This window comes from Cyprinus carpio, chromosome B1 (genome assembly GCF_018340385.1).
Source record: "Cyprinus carpio isolate SPL01 chromosome B1, ASM1834038v1, whole genome shotgun sequence".
Classification (NCBI taxonomy): domain Eukaryota; kingdom Metazoa; phylum Chordata; class Actinopteri; order Cypriniformes; family Cyprinidae; genus Cyprinus; species Cyprinus carpio.
The window spans coordinates 36,583,366-36,606,548 of NC_056597.1; the positions used below are offsets into that span (position 1 = coordinate 36,583,366).

The following is a 23,183-nucleotide window of genomic DNA, read 5'->3' on the forward strand; positions in this document are numbered from 1 at the left end:
CCCAAAAATGGAGAAAATGTGTGAAAGAGTCATCTTCAGATTCCATCTGGGCCTCCTCATGAGCCAATTCACAGCTCGATTCTCAACATATTATCTCATAAGGAAATAAGTGAATAACAGAATTACCAGGTACAGGAAACGTGCAAATCTAGTTGATAATAGAGCACAATAACTGCGCTGGATTGTGATGAGGTCAATGGCTGGCTTCCTGTTTTCTGCACCAGTGACTGGCGCTCTCATTCGATTGTCATTGATTGGAGCTTGCCTCACAAATGCCTTTGCAAATTGACTCGCAACCACAAGCAGGGCGTACATAATGAAGCTTTGTGGAAATGAAAGACTGCACCAAACACACGGCCTCGATTCATAAGCCTCAGTAAAAGCTGTGCCATGTAAGATCCTCAGACAGAGTTTAATCTCGAGATGTTTACCTGAATTCACTAGTTTATACATTTCATTTGAGTGTGCAGTGGGCTGCCCACGTCACGTTTCACCTCAAAATCAAATTAAAATTGTCTATAACTTTAATTTTAATTAACTAATTCATTTATTTGTTTGCTTTCTTACTTACTTTATTACTTTCTTACTTACCAGAAATGACTGTGTTTTGAGGAAATGTAATAATAATAGTATCACGATTAAAAACAATTATAAAAATAGACTAAATTTTCTTTATGCAGAATATAGATTCTCATTTCTTTCATTTGATTTTTTTTTTGTTTATTATGTTGTTGTTGTTGGGATTTTTTGGTTTTTCTATTAATTATCTTACATCTATTTATTGTTTATTAATTTAAGTGTTAATTAAAATTAAAAACTTTAATTAGTTCTGGTATTTTAGTTCTAATTTTTCATTTTTAGTTCTTGACAGGATTCAGAATCACCCCAATAATAAACCCTCATGGTTATTTTATTAAATATTTATTTTTACTTATTTTCTATAGTAATAATAATCCATTTATAGATTTTTTTATTTTAATTCATTTCATTTTTAATTCATTTTTAACATTCATTTTTAATGTTTGATAACAGAATTTTTCATTTACAGTTTTGCCTTTGGACATTTAGATGACTAATAACTGCTCATTGAGAATAATAAGATTATGAGTTAAAATATTGGTCAAACTAATTATCATTTTTGTTACTTGTCAGCGTGACAGATTTTTTTTTTTCAACTCAAATGCAAAAGTAGACTACATTTTCTTTATGCAAAATATGATTTCTCATTTCTTTCTTGTGAATTTAGGGTTAAATACGACCCAGACGTGTTCTTGACAGGTTTTGCATTCGCCATAATAATGATCCCACATACATGGACTGACCTATTTCTCAATTACCCTTTTTAAAAGATCACCACCTTTCTAGAATGAAACACCAAGTCTATAATACACGGTTATAGCACTCAGTCTTTGGACATGAGCTTCATAACATGACCTCGTTTGAGGCTGAGATTTTAACAGCCCTCGGAAACCAATTGACGAATGACCTTTCACAGCGCTCAGCAGCATCCATCAGCCGCCCGCTTTTATACACAATAATATCAAGCGGACAGATAAACCGTCCTCTCGCCGCAGCCTGCGACATGATTTCTGAATGAATTCAATTCATTTAATATGCTCCAGTGTAAGAATAACAAGGTGGTTCTTCATATTCATGAGTAGCTGTTTCATAGCGTCTGTTTAGAAAAGTCTGCAAATGCTCCGAAACAAGCATCTGTTCAGAAGCTCAGTGTGTCGACCCACTGATTGAGACGGCCATCCGAAGGCAATTACTGCTGAGTCATGGGAAAAACACAGAGAAGAAACGGCTCATTCCTTTGCAAGGATCCAGAGTCGCTTTCACTCATTTGCTCTCCAGAATCGTGCCAGCATTACTCATACAGACTATCATAAAACCAGTGAGCTATTTTTAGCACCGTCCAGCTTTTTATGTAGGTCAAAAATCGGAGGATTTTTCAGCAGGTGGGGTGAGATGTGTGGGAGAACTTGGGAGAAATACAGGCAGAACGAGACTGAGATGATTTACAGCTTCACCGCTGAGTTTAAAAGAGTTGACTAGCAATGTCTGATTCACAAATGAATTGTTCTTTTGAGTGGGTCCATTTGAATGTATTTATTTTTGATTGAACTTGTGAGGGAGAAAAGCAGTTTGAGGAATAATACCAATAATCAAGAATGTATGACAGTTTTATTAACGCGTATACAACAGTTTTGGTTTTAATATTTTTTTTATTTTGATACATGAGCTAGCAGCTCACACGTTAATACATTTTATTATTTTATTTTTATTTTATTTTTATTTTTTTTTAATTTTTTTTTGTTTTTTTTTTGTTTTTTATTTCCTTAGTTTTGTGTATCATGTACTTTTTAATTATATTTATATTTATAATATTTTTATTGTATTTTTTAGTTTGTATTTTATTTTTAATTTATTTTTAATTTTTATTTTTAAATGTTGTTAAGTTGTTTTGTATTTTATTTTTTATTCTTTGATGGCAACTGTGAATCTGTGAAAGGGGGTCAGCTGAGAACTTCTGCTGATGCTAAAACTGAACTGAATGGCAATGCTAAGGGATCGCTTTTCTGCAGGTTTTATAGACACTTTGGTTGTTGGTTTCTTACATTCCACTGAAGTGTTTCTTTTCAATGTCACTCTTCATTTAGCTTTACACGTCTCTCCCTCTTGAATATCATGTTCAAATTCAACCTATCTCAGTCCTTTTGTGAGCGGCACCAATGCAGTATCTTGACTATCAGGTCTTCTCTGTGTGGAAGCAACTGTGTCCTTGAGATGCCCTCTGGCTCGAAATAAAGACATGTATGTGTTGTTGAAAGAGAAATATAAATTCTGTCTCTCTTAATTGACTCTGCTGTTATTCACAGTAGGAAATAGTGTCAGAGTCAGCTGTAAGTTTAAAGGCATCATAAATCATCAAGTCTTGTGATTCTGTATGTGAGAAGATTTATGATTCTCACCACTGCTGCTCTTTCCTTTGCCCTTTTTATACTATGCAGGACTTTGGTACATGATACGTGTATATACATACCTAGTTTAAAGCATGCCAAGACTCAGTTACTAAAATTAAAATGTGCAGCAATGGCTGGAGCCATTTCTGAGTAAATAAGTAAGAAGGAGGCAGCATCATTGTGTGATATTGATTTTATACAACAGTTTAATAAACAAATTTAATATTGGGTAACTTGCATTTAAGATGTGATATTGTCAGATATGTTGTGTTTTTTAAAGAACCAGAAAAAAAAAAGTTTGAAAGTAAAATAATTATTTGATCATTCAGAATTATGATGTAAGATGTAATAATGAGATAAATAGTCAAAATTATGATATTAAAAGTCAAAATTGACAAAAACGAGAAATCATAAGGTGAAAAGTCACGATGACAATTTTGATGTTTTAGTTCACAAGTAATAATTTTGATTTTTTTATCTCAGTTGACTTAGTATCTCATAATTCCAACATTTTTATCTCACAATAGACTAAGTATCTCATTATTTTGACTTTTTATTTCATATTCAACTTAGTATCTCATAAGTATGATGTTTTATATTATAATCAACATACTGTACTGTAATCTCATAATTTTGATTATCTCATAATTGACGTAGTGTCTCATACTTTTGACTTCATCTAATAATTGACTTATTTTGACTACAATTTTATTACAATTGAAAATAGCTGTTTTCTATTTGAAATTTTTGTAAAATGTCATTTATTGCTGTGATCAAAGCTGAATTTTCACCATCATTACTCCACTCCTTTAGATCCCTTAGAAACCACTCTAATATACTGATTTACTGCTTAAGAAGCATTTATTTATTTATTTATTTATTATATGTTGAAAACAATTGTGCTGCTTCACATTTTTGTGAAAACTATGATGCATTTTTTCAAGATTCTTTGATGAATAGTAAGTACAGCACTTATTTGAAATAGAAGTATTTTGTATCTTTATAAATGACTTTACTGCCACTTTTGATCAATTTTAATGTATCCTTGCTAAAACTTGCTGAAAAAAGTATTGATTTCTTTAAAAAAAAATTCTCACCAACTGCAACTTGGTTTTTATGTTTTTTGTGTATGTTTTTTTTGTGTGTGGTGTGTAGTGGGTGTGTTAAGTATTCATTAAATTTTTAATTCTTTGTTATATTGCAGCCATTTGCTAAAATCATTTAAGTTCATTTTTTTTCCTCATTTTTTTCCTCATTAATGTACACACAGCACCCCATATTGACAGAAAAACACAGAATTGTTGACATTTTTGCAGATTTATTAAAAAAGAAAAACTGAAATATCACATGGTCCTAAGTGTGGTATGTATGTATATATATAATATATATATATATTATATATATATATATTATATATAATATATATATATTATAATTTTAAATGCACAGTGGGTGGCAGGTACAAACAGCTGTTGGGCTTGTAAGTGCGTGCATAAACTTCACACAGATCTTCTTGTGTGACAGCTTGTATAGTGACAATCACTTTGAGATAAAAATATATAGGAAATATTAACTTGTGACAACTCTGAAATGACTTTCCTTTTCGATTAACATCAAGAATGACTCTTACTTTTTTTAACCCCTCCAACCATCAAGCTCCATTATTGCTATATAAAGACTACTTGTTGCTCTAAAATAGAGAGGATAAAAAGTCCCTGCGTTTCTTTCAATCATTAAATATCCTGTTTCACTCAGAAAAGTGTCACATTACAGAAGCAAAATGGGTTGCTAACGGCGTCTCATTCAGATCTATTAGCATAAAGCGCTAGCTCTTCTCATAACAACGCTCTCTGATTTACTGTTGCCATAAAGAGATCCAGGGCCAATTAGATTTGTCTAGGTCATGTTCATGGATGGGTAATTTGCCAATGCGCCTCTAGAGGCTGACTGGATGTCTTTTCTTCTCCTCCACGACTCAATCGAGCTTCAAAGTTAATTTGAGGTCAATCATAACCTCAGATATCAGACTCGCTCCAAGTCTGCTGGCATGCGAACAGCCACAGCTGGGGCCTGATCTGATCATGCCAAACCTGCAGCCGCTTACTACTGAGAAAACCAGTAATCTTGCTTAATCAATGCTAATCTCTGCAAGATATCAGATGTGGGTTTGAGTTACCTTAGCGAGGCCGCAGTGTCCCTTTTTTTAACGGAGGACTGGACATTCTGATTGGAAATTATACAAATAGACAATCAGTCTCGATGAAATGAACAAATGTAATGAAAGATGATGGGTGTAATCTAGACGCTCTCATTCATGTTCAAAACAAGACGTTGGACCTGTGGTGTGTGTGTGGTTGTGTCGATGTGTTTTAGGACAGCAGATGATTCAGCTACAGTGGGCACAGTGGTGGTGAGCCGGATGAAGATGGGTGAGATCGAAGATGGTGAGGTGGATCACTTTACCACCGACATGCACCAGAAGGTAAGCTAAATAAAAACAATAGCTATTAAATAACACTAGTAGTTGCTTTAAAATAGTGGAAGGGTGAATAGGCTTTACATACACATTTGTTCAGCTTGCCAAGTGTAGTGTAGCATTTGAATATATAAGTATAACAGATAGATAGTTTAGTTTGGCAAGCTAATCTATAGAATTTATTTGTTTACTTAGTTATGTTTATTAAGTATTATTTATTTATTAAATGTATAAGGAATTGTATTGTATTTATATTATACTATAATTGTATATATATTATACTATGTATTTAATAGGTTAAGAACTTTGAAAGAACAAAATTAATTCTATAGATATTTAGTAGCATTTATTTTTTTATTTTTTTTTTTTTTATTTTTTTTTTATTTTTTTTTTTTTTTTTTTTTTCTGAACTGGTTCTGATTCTGCAAAACTAGTTTAAAACTGCTTTCAAAACAGTGTAGCTTTTGAAGTATATAAGATAACTTGAAGATCCTTTTAGTATATAAGTGTTACAGATAGTTAGTTTAATGCAAATGAAATGTTTACATTATGTAAAAAAAAAAAAATTGCAATGCCCATAAACACACAGCATATAGCGTCTTTTCAGAAACATTAGTTAAGTAATGTTTGAAATGCTACCTATAGAATTGATTTATTTGTTTGTTAGTGTATTTGTTCATTTTTCTTTTACACCTTTATTCATTTATGACTTTGTAAATAGTTTATGCCTTTTCTTTTTATGAATGTCATTTTTTAATTGAAATATTTATTTCAAGGTATTTAATTTTTTAGGCAATAATATATTTTTTATTATTAACAACACCAGTGGTTCAGCTGCTTTCAAGGCAAAATTTGATTGTGGTCGCACAGATCATCTAAATGAACAATTCACAGAGCAAATAATTGGTTAATGATGTACTTTTAGTTGTTTTTGAAGTAAAAATATTTAGTTAAATGCAATGCTCATATGAAGTGTGTTATTAGCTTGCTGTGTAGCTAACTACGTTTTCAAGAGAGTTACTTAATTGCAGTTGAACTACTCTAAATAAAGAGTGGCTTGTATTTTTGTGCATGTGCATGCAGTTTGTATGGGCTGGCAATAGAGAATCACCTCTCAGGACATGTCTCCAGTCAAAGAAGGAAAGTGGAGTGAATATTGAGTGTGGCATCTCTGAAATTCAATTGCACAGTTGACTGAAGAAGTAAAGCAACCGTTTGGAGAGCGTTTACGGTGTGCATGTATGTGTATATATGGATGTTTATGGAATATTGTGAAATATTTTATCCAGTATATTTAGACATCTGTGATGGACATGTGCAAATGAGCCGTATTTGTGTCCTCAGCTTTTGTCCTGTGTGTCAGTGAGAATTGAGCATTATTGCACTGACAGACAGCATAACACTCTTCAATAACTTACACTGACACGGCCATCAGCAGAGCCCTTTAACCTTCATTAATCAGCAGGAAAGAGACAGAGACAGAATATAGGGAAGAAACCAGAAGGGTGTGAGAATTGCGGGGCATTATGGAGATGGATGAAGGACATGAGAGAGGAAATGGAGGATATTTAGACTGAGCACCATTTTAATAGAGAAACTTGAAGAGATTTTAATAGAGAAGCCCTTATAAATGACAGTGCTGAATTTGAATTGAGGTAGAGATTCAGAATCTACATTTAAATGCAGGGAAGTAGAAATAAATTGGAATGAAATTCACGTAACTGGTCATTTTTTAAACTTGTGAAGGGAAGTTTGTGAAGACAAACTTTGAATACTGGATTGATAAAACCCTGTATAAAAGCTAAAGTTTGGAAAGTATATAGACCTTAATGACAGATAGTGGAGTTTGCCAAGCTATCATAATAATGTTTATTTTTTCAGTTTAAAATGCCCATAAAAATCATTACCCATTTTTATCAGACACTTGAAGTGTGAGGTATTTTGATAAACATTAAAACATTGTTTGTTTATAGACTTTTACATTTTTTTTTTTTAGGTTTTCATTTTTATTTCTTTGATTTATTTAATTTTTAATTATTAATACACATAATTCTATTTTATAATTGTCATTGTTTTTATTAACTACAGTGGAAGGGCACTTTATTCTTTCAAACAATTATTTATGTAGGTTGCATTTTAGGTTTATTTCTTAGATAATATTTTGTAGATAGATAGACAGACAAATGGATGGATGGAATACAGATGCCTTGCTCAAGTGCACCTCAGTCGTGGTATTGCCGGCCAGAGACTCAAACCCACAACCTTAGGGTTAGGAGTCAAAAACTCTAACCATTAGGCCACAACTTCCCCATACAGACAGAAGGACAGACAGATAGATAGACTTATGACCATCAACATCACTACACCTTGGATTAAAATTCCATGTTGGAATATTCAAGGCCTGAAGTCATCTGCTTTTGGACTAAAAAGGAAAAACACAGACTTCACCACAGAAATCAAAAACTCAGACATAATCATCTTGCAGGGAGACATGGAGCAGAGGAGATGGACCTACTAGTTGCCCTATAGGCTACAGAGAACTCATCATGCCCCATCCCCACCAAACTGCTTCCAGTCACAGGGCAACATACCGATCTGTGGAGAGTTAAATGCTATAAATGGCGGAACAGGCGAATATGTGCACACTTCACTCTTAGGGAGACAAACACATACCAGGAGGTGACATCCTTTCATCACCAACACAAACCCCAAGACTCAACCATGATAAAACAACAAACAAAAATGGAACACACCTTCTACAGCTCTGTCGTGCACGTGCACGTCTGTACATAGTCAACGGCAGACTGCGAAGAGATTCGTACGGTAGGTACACTTATAGCTCAGTGCTGGGGTAACAGTCAGTAGTTTAGTTCATCACCGACCTAAATCAAACTCTCTCAGTAAGAGCTTTTCACAGTCAGCCCACTAACCCCCACTGTCAGACCACAGTAAAATCACCCTCTATCTAAACAGATCAAAACCCAACTCAGATGCATCAAAACAAACCCACATCCACAGCCTCAAACACACATACAGATGGAAACAAAATAGTGAAGATACATATCAAAACCGTAATTTGTGAACCAAAAATACAAAACCTATTAAATAATTTCCTAGCTACGCCATTCCTACACAACACTGAAGGGGTCAATTTAGCAGTAGACAGGATGAACCAAATATTTGCAATGACTGCAACACTATCTAAAAATCACAAACAAAAAGATAAACAGGGAGCATGTACATGAGAAATGGTTTGACAACAAGTGCAAAAACCTTAGAAAAGAAGTAAGAACTTTATCAAATCAGAAACACAGAGATGCTGACATTGTAAACGCATGCCAACTCTACCACGAGAAACTTAAACAATATAAGAATATCCTAAGAACGAAAAAGAAACAAAATATGTAAAATCAGCTAAAAGAACAATCTCTAGAATCAAACCGTTTCTGGGAACACTGGACCACACTAAACCAATCTAAACATGAAGAGTTACCCATCCAGAACGGAGATGTGTGGATAAACCACTTCTTTAACCTCTTCAGCAATATAAACAAAAACCATGAACAAATTTCACTATACAATAGACTATGTGTTCTAGAGTCAACCATTAAAGAGTACCTGAACACCCTAGATTATGCCGTTACACTAGCTGAATTGTGCAATAATATACAAAAACTAAAATCCCAAAAAGCATGTGGTATCGATGGCATTCTGAATGAAATGATTAAATGCACAGAACAAAAATTCAAACTGGCCATTCTTAAACTGTTTAATATCATCCTTAGTGCAGGTGTATTTCCCAGCACCTGGAACCAGGGTCTCATCACCCCAATTCATAAAAGTGGACACAAATTCGACCCTAATAACTATCTCGGAATATGTGTAAACATCAACTTAGGTAAACTCTTCTGTAACATCCCAAACAGCAGACCCCTTCATTACCTTACTGACAGAAATGTCCTGAGTAAATGTCAAATCGGCTTCCAACCAAAATACCGCACATCAGACCATATATACACAAAAGAGTGTCTACAGCAGCACCTGGACCTCCAGCACACCTTCTGTCAGACATGGGTCTTGTCAGTTAACCTTAAAAAGACTAAAATTATGATATTCCAAAAAAGGGCCATTAACGAAAACCAACATCACAGTTTCAAATTAAACAACATGCCCTTAGAACACACTAAAAATTACACATACCTCTAAACATCAGTAACACAGGAAACTTTAACAAGGCTGTAAATGACCTGAGAGACAAGGGATGAAGAGCTTTTTATGCAATCAAGAAAAATATAAAACTTGACATCCCAATTGGAATCTGGCTAAAAATAATCCAATCAGCTATAGAACCAATCGCACTCTATGAATGTGAGGTCTGGGTCCTCTCACAAACCGAGACTTCACCAAATGGGACAAACACCCAATAGAGACTCTGCAGGCAGAATTCTGTAAAAATATTCTTTGTGTACAACGAAAAACTCCACACAATGCAGAGAAGAATTAAAATCCCCCCAGAAAGTCATTAAATTCCATGCGCACCTAAAAAGCAGTCATACTGAGACCCTCCACCATAAAGCCTTAAACTACCAAGAACTGAACCCAGAGAAAAGCCCCCTCAGCTAGCTGGTCTCAGAACAAACTCTACAATCCAAAACCCCAGCTTGACTAAATCAAATCATTAAAACAGAAAGAGAAATATCTGAAACACTGGACAGAAGCAACAGCTAAATCAAGTAAATTAGAATGCTATCTGTCTTTAAACAGAGAATATAAATTGGCAGAATACCTAAACACAGTGGCAGACCCTAAACTAAGAAAAGTCCTGACCATGTACAGACTCAGTGACCATAACCTCTCTATAGAGACAGACAGACACAGACAGACAGACCTGGCTGCCAAAAGAAGACAGATTTCTGCACACAACATGAAGTGGAAACAGAAAAAAAAAAGAAACTGCACTTTTTTAACAACATGCCCTAATTATACACAAATTAGGGAACCTTTCTTCCCCCAATTCACAAACCAGCACAAAGACTTCAACCAGATACAACAAAAGGACAAACTGCCGTACATTCTGGGAGAAACCTCAAAAAGCTTTAACCTGGCTGCAAGGTATGTCAAGTCCTGCCATGATAAAAGAACAAGCAGCAGAACAGAACCACAAGTCACATCTGGAAGAAAACACTGTACAACACACACAAACTGACATGACAGGGTCCAGTCCTTCTCCTGTCTCTTTATTGGAATTTTTATTAGTACTTTCGTTTTACTGAATACAGATATATAGACTCTATATGCTATAGGCTACTTCTATACTTATGTATATTTGTGTTAAATGTCTTTTAAAATGTTTCTATGCTTTGGCAATCTAAAGATACTTTTTGTACCATGCCAATAAAGCTACTTGGATCTTGAATCTCTTGATAGATAGATAGATAGATAGATAGATAGATAGATAGATAGATAGATAGATAGATAGATAGATAGATAGATAGATAGATAGATAGATAGATAGATAGATAGATAGATAGATAGATAGATAGATAGATAGATAGATAGATAGATGGAATATAGATAGACAGACAGACGGATGGATGGATGGATGGATGGATTGATTGATGGAATATAGATAGATAGATAGATAGATAGATAGATAGATAGATAGACAGACAGACAGACAGACAGACAGACAGACAGACAGACAGACGGACAGACAGACAGACAGACAGACAGACAGACAGACAGACGGACGGACGGACGGATGGAAGATAGATAGATAGATAGACAGACAGACGGATGGACGGACGGACGGATGGAAGATAGATAGATAGATAGATAGATAGATAGATAGATAGATAGATAGATAGATGGATGGATGGATGGATGGATGGATGGATGGATGGATGGATGGATGGATGGATGGATGGATGGATGGATGGAATATAGATAGACGGATGGATGGACAGATAGATAATAAGTTGTTTTTGTGTTCTACTGTAACAAGTGTGTGTCTTTTTATTGGCTCAGAGCTGTTGTGGTTTTATTTGATCTGAGGGCTTCAGAAGTGATTTTCTTTGTTCTTCTTGAGGGAATGTGGGTCAGGCCTGATGTATGTTTGAGGAGCATCTGCCACAGAACAAGACTCTTCATAAAACATGGCCTGATCACAACTCCTTTCTTGTTTTGGGTTTTTTTTTTCTTTTTTTCCCTTGAGCTGTGTGCCAGGAACTGACTGGAAACTCTTACAGACCCATCCAAGGTCATGAGACCTAATGAGACATGAAGACTCATCCGTCATCGCACTAAACCCTGATGCGAGCGATGCATTTCAAGTGATTAGGCCGTGAGCGCTGCAGCTGATGTTGATAGAGGGTCGTGTTTGTCTTGAGCTGCCGTGAGGGTCTCTTCTCTCCTGGATTGCTTACACTGGCGCTAGGGGATACTTGGAGAAGTCCTCTATTATCTGAGCAGCGGTGCAGGTGACAGCTTGTCACTAAGTGCTCGGCTCATGAGACGGAGAGAGAGAGAGTCACGGGACGGTGTTTTAAACTCGGTCGTATTTAGAGTAGTAGTCATTATGCTGATGTCTAATAATTGGGACAAATGAGCTTCACTTTCAAATGCACAATCTTGTTTTCTTCCCACAGTGCACGTTGGTGTACGAGTCGTCACATGGAAGTGTTAATGACAAAGATAATGGACCAATAATGAATGCTGGTGAGTTAAAGAATACTTTATATTTTGTGTTTTTAACACATATGCAAAGTTTTGAGAAAGAGTTTGTGAAATCCGCCACCTTTGCTTATGGCGACTCATTTCCGCTGACAGGTTGTTTTGACGCATAAATGTCATGTGACACAATACTCACAGAAAATTAACAATGCTGATTGATTGATGACATCACAAAAATTTACATGATCCCAAAAAAATATGTCCATGTTGCACTTTTAAGAAGGAAGTAGGCACTAGAAATACACCTATTCTCCTGTTTAGAAGTTCAAAAATACTTTTTTTTATTATTTTAAAAGAAATTGATACTTTTTATTCAGCAAGGATGCATTAAACTGATCAAAAATGACAGTAAAAACTTATATAATGTCACAAAAGATTTCTATATCATTTATGAATATTAAAAAATATATATATATTAAGCAGCACTACTATTTTCAACATTGACAATAAATGTTTATAAGCATCAAATCAGTATATTAGAATCATTTCTGAAGGATCATGTGACAATAAAGACTGAAATTAAAATTGTAATAATATTTCACGTTTTTACTATGATTTTGATCAAATAAATGCAGCCTTGGAGAGCAAAAGATACTTTATTCAAAAACATTTAAAAATAATCTTATGATCCAAACTTTTGAATGATGGTGTATAATATAATTTCCAGTTTATGTTATTAAAATATATTTCGTCAGAATGCAGTGATGTTGTTACATTGCTGTCAGTGGTGAATATGCTTTTTGCAACCATCTTCCATCACGCTAACCAGCCACTAACACTAGTTCTCATGCTCTGCAGCCATGCAGAATTCACTGATACATGTGATGTAATTTCCTATATATTTGCTTGATTAGGGGTGGTTCTTCAAACTCCTTATACTTAAAGAGTTATATTTCATGTATGGATCAACTTTGTCTCAGAGGTTTCTTTTTCAGTTCTTTAGAAGAAATACAAATGAGGCAGTTGTTGAACTAAAATCAAACTATAGAGCTATAAATGAAAGTGCATAGCAGCTCAGATCATTCAGGCTCCGGAGAATCATATGAGAAATTTATGAGTTTATATTGAGTTCTTTGAATTTTGTTCACAGGCTTTTGTGCCTTGGCGAATTTGAGCAGTTTGTGATCTCTGCTGAAACTCTAAAGATGATGCATGATGTCTTTTCTCTGGAAAACAGGAGTCCTGAGCAAACTTGCGTGCTGTTACTGTCTAGGAAGCATTTTATAATGCAACCTGGTTACAGTTGGGTACAATGCCCAAGAAGTGACATCATTTGAACTGCATTCGCCTTATTAAATTGATCAAAAATGAGACTTTATAGTGTCACAACGATTTCTATTTTAAATAAATGCTGTTCTTTTGACCTTTCTATTCATCAGTGATCACAAATCATTTTCTTCTGTGTTTATTCCTAGAAAAGAACACCCCTGATTTGTGTGATTTTACAACATTATGAAAAGAATTGTAAATAAAACATCTCATATGACCTCCTGTGGTGGACAAACAACATTTAAAGCACCTTGATTTTTTTTTTTTTAAATGAGTATTGTTGACTCCATTGTTCAGGCCCAATTTCCTATTCTAGGGAAGTTCTCTTGGAATAAATGGTACTTAAGACTAAATATGAAATCAAAAATAGTGTTGTTTTAATTTAGCATGTTTTTTAGTGTATTTTCGGTCCAATTATGTGGTTGAGCAATGAATTGATCAGTAATGGAATCATTAAGTAGAGTCAGAAGCAGAATTGTTGAATTCGGTGTGATTCCCACCCGTATTGTTGAGATTATGAAGTGGATTGGGCAGCGTTTGATTGCCGTCCCAGTGAACAGTGTGATTGCTGAGGATAAATAACAGCCAGCAGCGGTTTGAAGTTGCAGCTCATTACCTTAATTACCTCAGGTAACGTAGCGGATTAAACAGTATTGGGGGAATACGGTAGTTTTCAAGCCGTTTTAGTTAGTTTGGTACATTTGTTTTTGCACACTGAGAAGAAGAGAGCTGGGATGTTTTGGCACATTATTAGTGAGTGGATAGACCCAAAGTCTCCGAATGAGAAAAGTTCCCTGAGAAGCAAACTCTGTAGAAGGTCATTTCTTTATTTATGAGCTGCTGTGATGTGATGGATGGAGTGGAAGTCGGGAACGGCAGACGAATCTCTCTAGAAGTCCAGGGTGTTATCTTTGTATCTGATGTTTCGCAGTGTTTATTTGTTGTCGTATCTGTAACCGTATTGAATGTCATTGCGGCTGTTGTTTTAGTCATACCGCTGCTTGTCAAAATATGTTAGTCTCTGCTGCTTCGGTAAGAGTGACTAATGAAATATGTCCTCGTCACCCTGACCCCTGTGCTTCAACACGAACTCAACGCACAGTCATTTCCCTAAGAGCTTGAGCAGGCAGAGATGCTGCAATCCGATTGGCCGTCGGATTAGAGGGCAGACGTGGGGGCGGAGTCAGAGGTTAATCCTCTTCTGTGAAGAACTCGGCACTGGATGAGGTTCTCCTCCTCTGGAGGTCACGCGTCCATCTGTCTCTGTCTTCACTCCACAACCTCAGCCAACCACCTGTCTGTACTTTTTCTGGCCACACATTAAGGACATGTAACAATTTTGGTGGTCATGATTTTTTTTTTTTTTTTTTTTCAGTGGTGTTTAAATGTCAGAGAGCACTTTATTGTAATACAACATTTTCATTATCAATGAGCATGATGACTTCTAGTATTTTGGAGTGTGCTGTTTTTACTTAAAGGGTTATAATTAATGTCTGAAGATTTCCACTAAATTTAATAGTTCTAAATGTTCATTTTCATATATCACAAATATACACCACTTAATATAGCAATATATATATATATATATATATTATATTATATATATATATATATATATATATATATATATATATATATATATATATATATATATATATATATATGCCAAATAATCACATCCAAAATAAAAAGTTTTTGTTTACTAATATGTGTGTGTGTGTACTGTGTATATTTATTATGTATATATAGATACACTCACAAACAGCTTATATTTTGGAAATATTTACATGCATTTAGATTTATATATTTATATTCTTATATTATATATACATATATTTAATATATAAACAGAACATTAATTGTTACATATGGGGGCAACACAACAAATCTAGCTACTTTTCACTGTAAGTTAATTTAATTTTTTTTTTTAACTAGTTTCAGCCTTTGTGTTTATGTTGGTCAGACTTCTCTGTTGTATACTGTAGATACTCACATTGTTTCAAAGGCCCATGTTTAAGCTCTTAAAGGACTTACAGTAGATTTTTTTCCCTGTGTATTTACTAAGAATCTCATGCTGCCACCACAACAGACCAAAAATTGTGAAAATGTCCACTATTTAAGCAACTCTATATTGAGGAAATTTAAGCTCTTAAAGCTTGAGACCTGCAGATTTCCCCTCAGGTCCTGCTCCGTTGATTCGCCTGTATTGCCCAGTGTTGATGAGAAGCAATATTTCATGCCTTAGAGGAAACTGCCACCTCACTTCTGATAAGAGCGTGTTCTGCGCTCTCATTCACGGCTACCCAGAACCCACTTTCCCTCCATCTCTCCTCACAGGACTAAAACATTTTAAATAGTCCTGTGGAAAGTAGAAGGCACTAAAAATAGATAGATAGATAGATAGATAGATAGAGATAGATAGATAGATAGATATAGATATATGAAAAGAAGATAGATAGTCGGATAGATACAACAAGATAGATTAGCTAGACAGATAGACAGATATAAGACAGTTAAGTGTTGCTATATTTTCCAAATCTTCTGAAGTCACACAATACCTTGTGGAAGGAACAGCTGTCGTTAATCACAGTCCCTTTGCCTAAATGATCACTTACTGTACAGTAGGTCTCATTTAATCCGGTCTCTTCTCTCTCTCTCTCTCCATCAGTGGGTTTTAAGAATGCGGTGTGTAAGGTGTACAGGTTTCGACGGTGGACAGTTAAATGTGATGGTGGTTCGGGAGCAGATGGCCGAGTGTACGCTGTCCTTCAGCATCCCGAAGCAACTCATCGCCCTCTTACATTCAGGAGGACACCTGCAGGTAAGAGCTGTTCAGAGGCGTCAGGGCAAACGGACAGGAGGAAAGTAGTGAAGCAGCCCGAGATTGTTACAGCTTGCGCGGCAAAAAAAAGTAATGAGTTGTGGGTGTAATATCAGAGTTAATTTGCCTACTGTATAAAACTCCTGCTCTGGATGTTTAAGTGCAGTATCTGCTGTGAAGAGCCGCCTTCACTGTAAAGATGGCCAGCCGATCAATACAGTGCTGTGTTACTCTGTTGTTAAACTGTGAAATCAATATATAATAAAAATAGATTTTGTTTTTTTATTTTTATTTTAATTCATGTGGCAGATCCAAAGTACCTTATACTGTTTTCAAGCAGTTTGTGTGCTCAGTGAGCATCAAACCTGACTCTATTCATTAATGCATATCAATAGTGACATTTTTAGCATTTGCAAACAAATGCAAACTTGTTTATTTTGGTAAATGTCACATATTTTTTTCTGTTATTATATACAGTAACTGAAATATCCTTTATCGAACAATACCATGCAGTGTTTTTGAAAGACGTGTCTTCTGCTCACCAAGGCTGCAGTTTATTTGATCAAAATCTGTTTCACAATCAATAAAAACAGAAATGTTATTATTATTATTTTAAATTAGATTTTTTTTATGTTTATATATTATGTAATGTAATTTATTCCTGTGATCAAAGCTGAATTTTCAGCATCATTACTCCAGTATCACATGATCCTTCAGAAATCATTCTAATATGCCGATATGTTGCTCCAAAAAACATTACTGTATTGAAAACAGTTGTGCTGCTTCATATTTTTGTGTAAATTGCGATACTTTTTTGGAAATCTTGCGTAAATAGAAAATGCAAAAGAGCGGGACATCTTTGAAGTAGTAACAATATAATGTTTTAAATGTTTTCATATATATATATATATATATATATATATATAGATATATATATAATATAGTATATATATATATATATATAATATTTTAATGATTTTTTTTTTAACTCTCAACACAGAAAAATGGTTGTTTTGTCTAGGGTATAACCTATAAAGCACAGTAGAAAAAATACTAAACTGACCTTTTTATAAAATAAATAAATAAATAATTTTTTTTTATTTGAACAGGTATTTTATGTGATCTGAAATGAGCATCAAACCTTTAAATTTGCAGTTGTCATTATCGATCAGCAGGTCTTGTTTTTCAATGGCTCTGCATGAGAATGAATAAGCGGCAGAAATATTAAACTAGTGTATACTTATTTTCCTCTTACTGTGAATGAATACAATATACATTCACTAACTCAATGTAAAGTGCAATGTCACAATTTGCTGTTCAATGATGGTTTAGCTGCTCCACAGGGAGAAAATAACTGAGATTTGTTTTAAAGGGATACCTCACCCAAAAATGATCATTGTCATCATCTACTCACGCTCATGTATGATTCTTTCTTTCATGCTTCTTAGGTAGTTTTCTCCTTTATTGTTATATAGAATGAATAAACTGAGTAAATGATGGCAGGATTTAAACAGTTTCATTAATTTGTGGTTGTGAAGAAACCAATCTAGTATCCAGATCTGAATGAGAATCTGGTCACAAAAAAATCTATTATATTGTGAAATCTGAAAATCTGAAATCTGCAGTGAATATCATAAGAAATGTCCTGCGGCTGAAGTATGGTGAGTGCATTGTGTGGTAAGATCCCTGGCGATTCCTGCTCCTAGAGAACAGGTTCAAGTGCAGGTTGAGTGAAGCTGGAATTGTTTGCAAGAAAGAATGCGACACAAAAGGCGGTTTGAGCGAGATGCAGAGCGCTTGCGGAGCGAGGGTTTATTTCAGAGATGGGAAATGGCTGTTTTAGAGCTATACTTAGCCTGCACTAAATTATTCAAGGATGTTTAACACTTCAAAGGAGAGTGCCTGTCCTCTCTCTTGGAAACTCAACCACCCTCCCTCTCTCCTGCTTTTCTTTCATTTTACCTTTTGCATTCTCTCTTCCCTCCATCTCACTGTGGGAGAGCTGTAACCTGAGCGTTAGAAGAGAATGGAGCTGCGTGGAAGCGTGAGGTGAAGAAGAGAACAAGGGCGCGACGCGGGAAAACCTTTAGCTTAGAAAGCTTTCTAAAAGCACAGCAGTCCACAATGCACTCCGACACAACGCATAGATGTTTTTAAAGAAACCGCGCTGCTCAGTTCCTGTGCGTTTCAGTCAGATGAAGGAGTGATCACACAGCTCAGTGAAAACCTGTGGAAGAAGAAAGTGGACATGTTTACAGATGCTGCAACTGGAGATGTTTTGGGGTTTCTGATGGATGGATGGATGTGACATGACAACCACAGTTCAGTGCGTTGATGCTCGTGCACTTAGACGTTTCATCAGATTCCAATTTATATTCCATTTCAAGACTGAAATTTAGCAAACAGTATGCAGAATTCAAAATGTAATATATACACAATGATCATCAACACTAATATACCTATTATTAAAGACATTTTGATTTAAAAAAATATATATGTTGTTATTTTTTGTAGCAGTAATCTACATTTTGGAATGTGTCCTATTATTATTTATATTATATATTTAATATATTAAAAAAAATACATTTATCTTTTTGTGGAAAAAGCAGATATTTTTTATATTTAATATGTTGTTATGTGTATATTTGTATATGTTCAAATCTACAGTTTTTGTATTTAATAATTATATGTATTTTGTGTTTTTTTATATTTTTTTTTTTTTGTAATATTTTTTTATTTAAATTATATGTAAGCATATATTGCATTTAATAATCATATACACAATGATCATTAACACAAATATGTGTAAGTGTGTGTATTTTTCTAATATTTGTATTATTGTTTTAATTATTGTAAATTAAATATGATACATTTATCTTTTATAGTTTTGTATTAATGTAACTATATAATGTTTATATCTTAATTTACACATTAAAATCTAAGAATGATTTAATAGATTAAAAAATAATATAATGAATTTCAAAGTATATTGTATAGTATATAAAAAGTATATGTATTATATTAATATTTTCAATAATATAATGTAATATTTTGATATTTTTAATTGAAAAATTGTGGACATTTTATAGTGCTTTATGGCTAAATGTGAAAAAAATATTGGCTATGGTTTATATTTTTTTTAAGCATTGGACTCTTAGTGAAATATGTCTAATCAGAATATGTACAGTATATTCTGCATATGAGAGAATATAGGCGCAATTAGTGTTTTATTTTTATTTAGTTATTTATTTATTTTTTTTTACCAAAACTTCTGTGTCTCTGTGTGAATTTCTTTGAATTGCAATTTAATAAATTCCACTTACTGACATTTGTTTTTGAGGCTAATTCAGTTCAAATATCACACTTGTAAACTGAACGGAGTCTGTTCTAAAATCCAGGATTTTTGTCTGATCCTTGGACTAAAAGCTAGATGAAAACAACTAATAAACCAACAAGCTGAACAATCTCACAGCTTAAATTGCTCTTTGTTTCCAGCTCTCGCTCTTTCCCCAGGGTTTCTGTTTTTATGTACATGCACAACACTTCTCAGCATGCACCGTTATCAGCGGCAACTTCCCAAAGTCGACAAGTATTAGCATAGGCATGTTTTTATCTGAAACAAATCGTTGTACGCTGGTCCAGGCCATGAATGTGTGTTTGGCCATTGAAGAATCTGAGATCATTAACTCGGCGAGACACACATTCCCAGACTGGAGCTCCCATAGATCAGACCCTGCTAAGCAATTATCATCATGTGTGCATTATTCAGCGAGGCTATTTGGCCTCAACACCTGCTCTCCTGCTACAGACAGGTAACTCAAGCAGCCATATCTATCCCTAGACATCTAATTATCAGCCTGCGTTCATCTTTAAGGCCATTTTAGCTGCATTTTTGCCTCTGGTTTAACCACAATTGCATATGATCCAAAGAAAAAAGATGTCATGTCTCAACAAAGTAATGGAATGCAATGTGAGGCTGATGTTTTATCATTAGTGATGTGATTCTCATTCGCCCACAACACCGGCAAATCTTCAGCAACTGTCAAACGCTAGTGTTTGTTTGTTATTCAACAAATTAGAATATGGTGACATGCCGATCAGCTAATCAACTCAAAACACCTGCAAAGGTTTCCTGAGCCTTCAAAATGGTCTCTCAGTTTGGTTCACTAGGCTACACAATCATGGGGAAGACTGCTGATCTGACAGTTGTCCAGAAGACAATCATTGACACCCTTCACAAGGAGGGTAAGCCACAAACATTCATTGCTGAAGAAGCTGGCTGTTCACAGAGTGCTGTATCCATGCATGTTAACAGAAAGTTGAGTGGAAGAAAAAAGTGTGGAAGTAAAAGATGCACAACCAACCGAGAGAACCGCAGCTTTATGAGGATTGTCAAGCAAAATCGATTCAAGAATTTGAGTGAACTTCGTGCTGTATCCCACAAGGAATGGACTGAGGCTGGGTCAAGGCATCAAGAGCCACCACACACAGACGTGTCGAGGAATTTGGCTACAGTTGTCGTATTCCTCTTGTTAAGCCACTCCTGAACCACAGACAATGTCAGAGGCGTCTTACCTGGGCTAAAAAGAAGAAGAACTGGACTGTTGCCCAGTGGTCCAAAGTCCTCTTTTTCAGATGAGAGCAAGTTTTGTATTTCATTTGGAAAACCAAGGTCCTAGAGTCTGGAGGAACGGTTGGAGAAGCTCATAGCCCAAGTTGCTTGAAGTCCAGTGTTAAGTTTTCCACAGTCTGTGATGATTTGGGGTGCAATGTCATCTGCTGGTGTTGGTCCATTGTGTTTTTTGAAAACCAAAGTCACTGCACCGTTTACGAAGAAATTTTGGAGCACTTCATGCTTCCTTCTGCTGACCAGCTTTTTGAAGATGCTGATTTCATTTTCCAGCAGGATTTGGCACCTGCCCACACTGCCCAAATCACCAAAAGTCGGTTAAATGACCATGGTGTTGGTGTGCTTGACTGGCCAGCAAACTCACCAGACCTGAACCCCAGAGAGAATCTATGGGGTATTGTTAAGAGGAAAATGAGAAACAAGAGACCAAAAAATGCAGATGAGCTGAAGGCCACTGTCAAAGAAACCTGGGCTTCTGTACCACCTCAGCAGTGCCACAAACTGATCACCTCCATGCACGCCGAATTGAGGCAGTAATTAAAGCAAAAGGAGCCCTACTCAAGTATTGAGTACAATGTACAGTAAATGAACATACTTTCCAGAAGGCCAACAATTCACTAAAAATGTTTTTTTTTTTTTTTTTATTGGTCTTAAGAAGTATTCTAATTTGTTAAATGTGAGCCAAAATCATCACAATTAAAAGAACCAAAGACTTAAATTTCTTAAGTCTGTGTACACTGAATTTATTTAATACACGAGTTTCACAATTTGAGTTGAATTACTGAAATAAATGAACTTTTCCACGACATTCTAATTTATTGAGATGCACCTGTAATATTGAAAGTTAAGTGGGTTTTAAATGCCATCATGTTGACTCTACAGAAGTCAGCCTTTGGAAACCAAGGAGTCAAGTTTAAAGTAATTATGTCCATTGAGCCCCCTTCTGGACTCTCTTGTAACTAAATAATTTTAAGATCAAAAGTGATCTTTCTCCATTTAAAAAGTGCAGCTATTCAAAACTAGCAGTAAAATAGCAGACTTTATTATAATAGATTTTTCGCCAGTGTCTGATATTTATTTATGAAATTGATACATGAAATAAATATATTTTAATTCTTTGATTTAAATATTTTTGTAAGACAAAGCATGCAATTTAATGATGTTTTGCCAGTGTCCAGAATGTATTTATTTATTGTAAGACTTTTCAGAGCATGAAATTATCTCCCACCCCACCCCACCTCCCTGACCCCACCCCATCCCTCTCCCCGTTCTGAAGTCTTACAATAAACAGCATTATTAACATAATAGCATTATTTCATTATATTATAATAGATGTTTTGCTAGTGACAGATATTTAATAATTTATTTATTGTAAGACTTTTCAAGGCATGAAATTAAAAAGCATGACATCATCCCCCCCGTCTGCTGTCTTTGAAGATATTTATGTATTTATTTAATTAATTATTTTGTTTCTTTTTTAAACAAAGCATGACATTGGTTTATTTTCCCGTTTTAAAAAAAGTAAAATTGCAAACATTTAATTTTATTTCCATGTATGAAACAAGTGCCCAATATATACAAATTATTTTTTTTGTCATTGTTTATTATTCTACTTATTTTTTCCATGTCTGTTGTCTTTGAAAAAATAGCAATTTTCCTTATATCTGATAACAGATGTTTTGCCAGTGTCCGAAAGCTTGGCATTGACTTATTTCTTCCCTGTCTGCTGTCCTTAAAGAAATAAAATAGCAAATGTTTAATTTTATTATATGATGCAATGTATCAATTGTTTTATTATTTAGCTTTATTATATACTTATTTATTTATTCTTCATAAATTGCCTCATTTTCCCCTCCATCTGCTGTCTTGGAAGAAATAAAATAGCAAAATATTTAATTTTATTATATGATGCAAGTGCTCAATATGTATGCAGTTTTTATTATTTTACATTATTTATTTATTTTTTATTTTTTTGCATAAAATTGCCTTTTTTTCTCTCTGTCTGCTGCCTTTGTTGTCTCAGTTGAGGATCATGTGTTCCTGTGATACCATCAGCCAGTCTGGGTTGTGATGATGTCATTTTCCCGCAGCTACACAGTGATTAGTCACATGACTTTTACATTTAAAAGATGCATCATGCAGGTCGCGCACATCCAGAGGGGATGAGAAACCGTCATTGAGATGAATGCCAACGCTAGCGGATAACTTTCGCTCCCCATGCTTTATATACCAGTGTTGTTGTGATAATATTAGCTGAAGGGCTGAACTGAGACTCATTTCTTCTTCACA

General features: G+C 34.8%; 1 pseudogene; it reads left to right on the forward strand.

Annotated features, from left to right (window-relative positions):
- The window catches only part of LOC109086071, a 137,775-nt pseudogene that overhangs the window by 50,694 nt on the left and 63,898 nt on the right, over positions 1-23,183 (forward strand).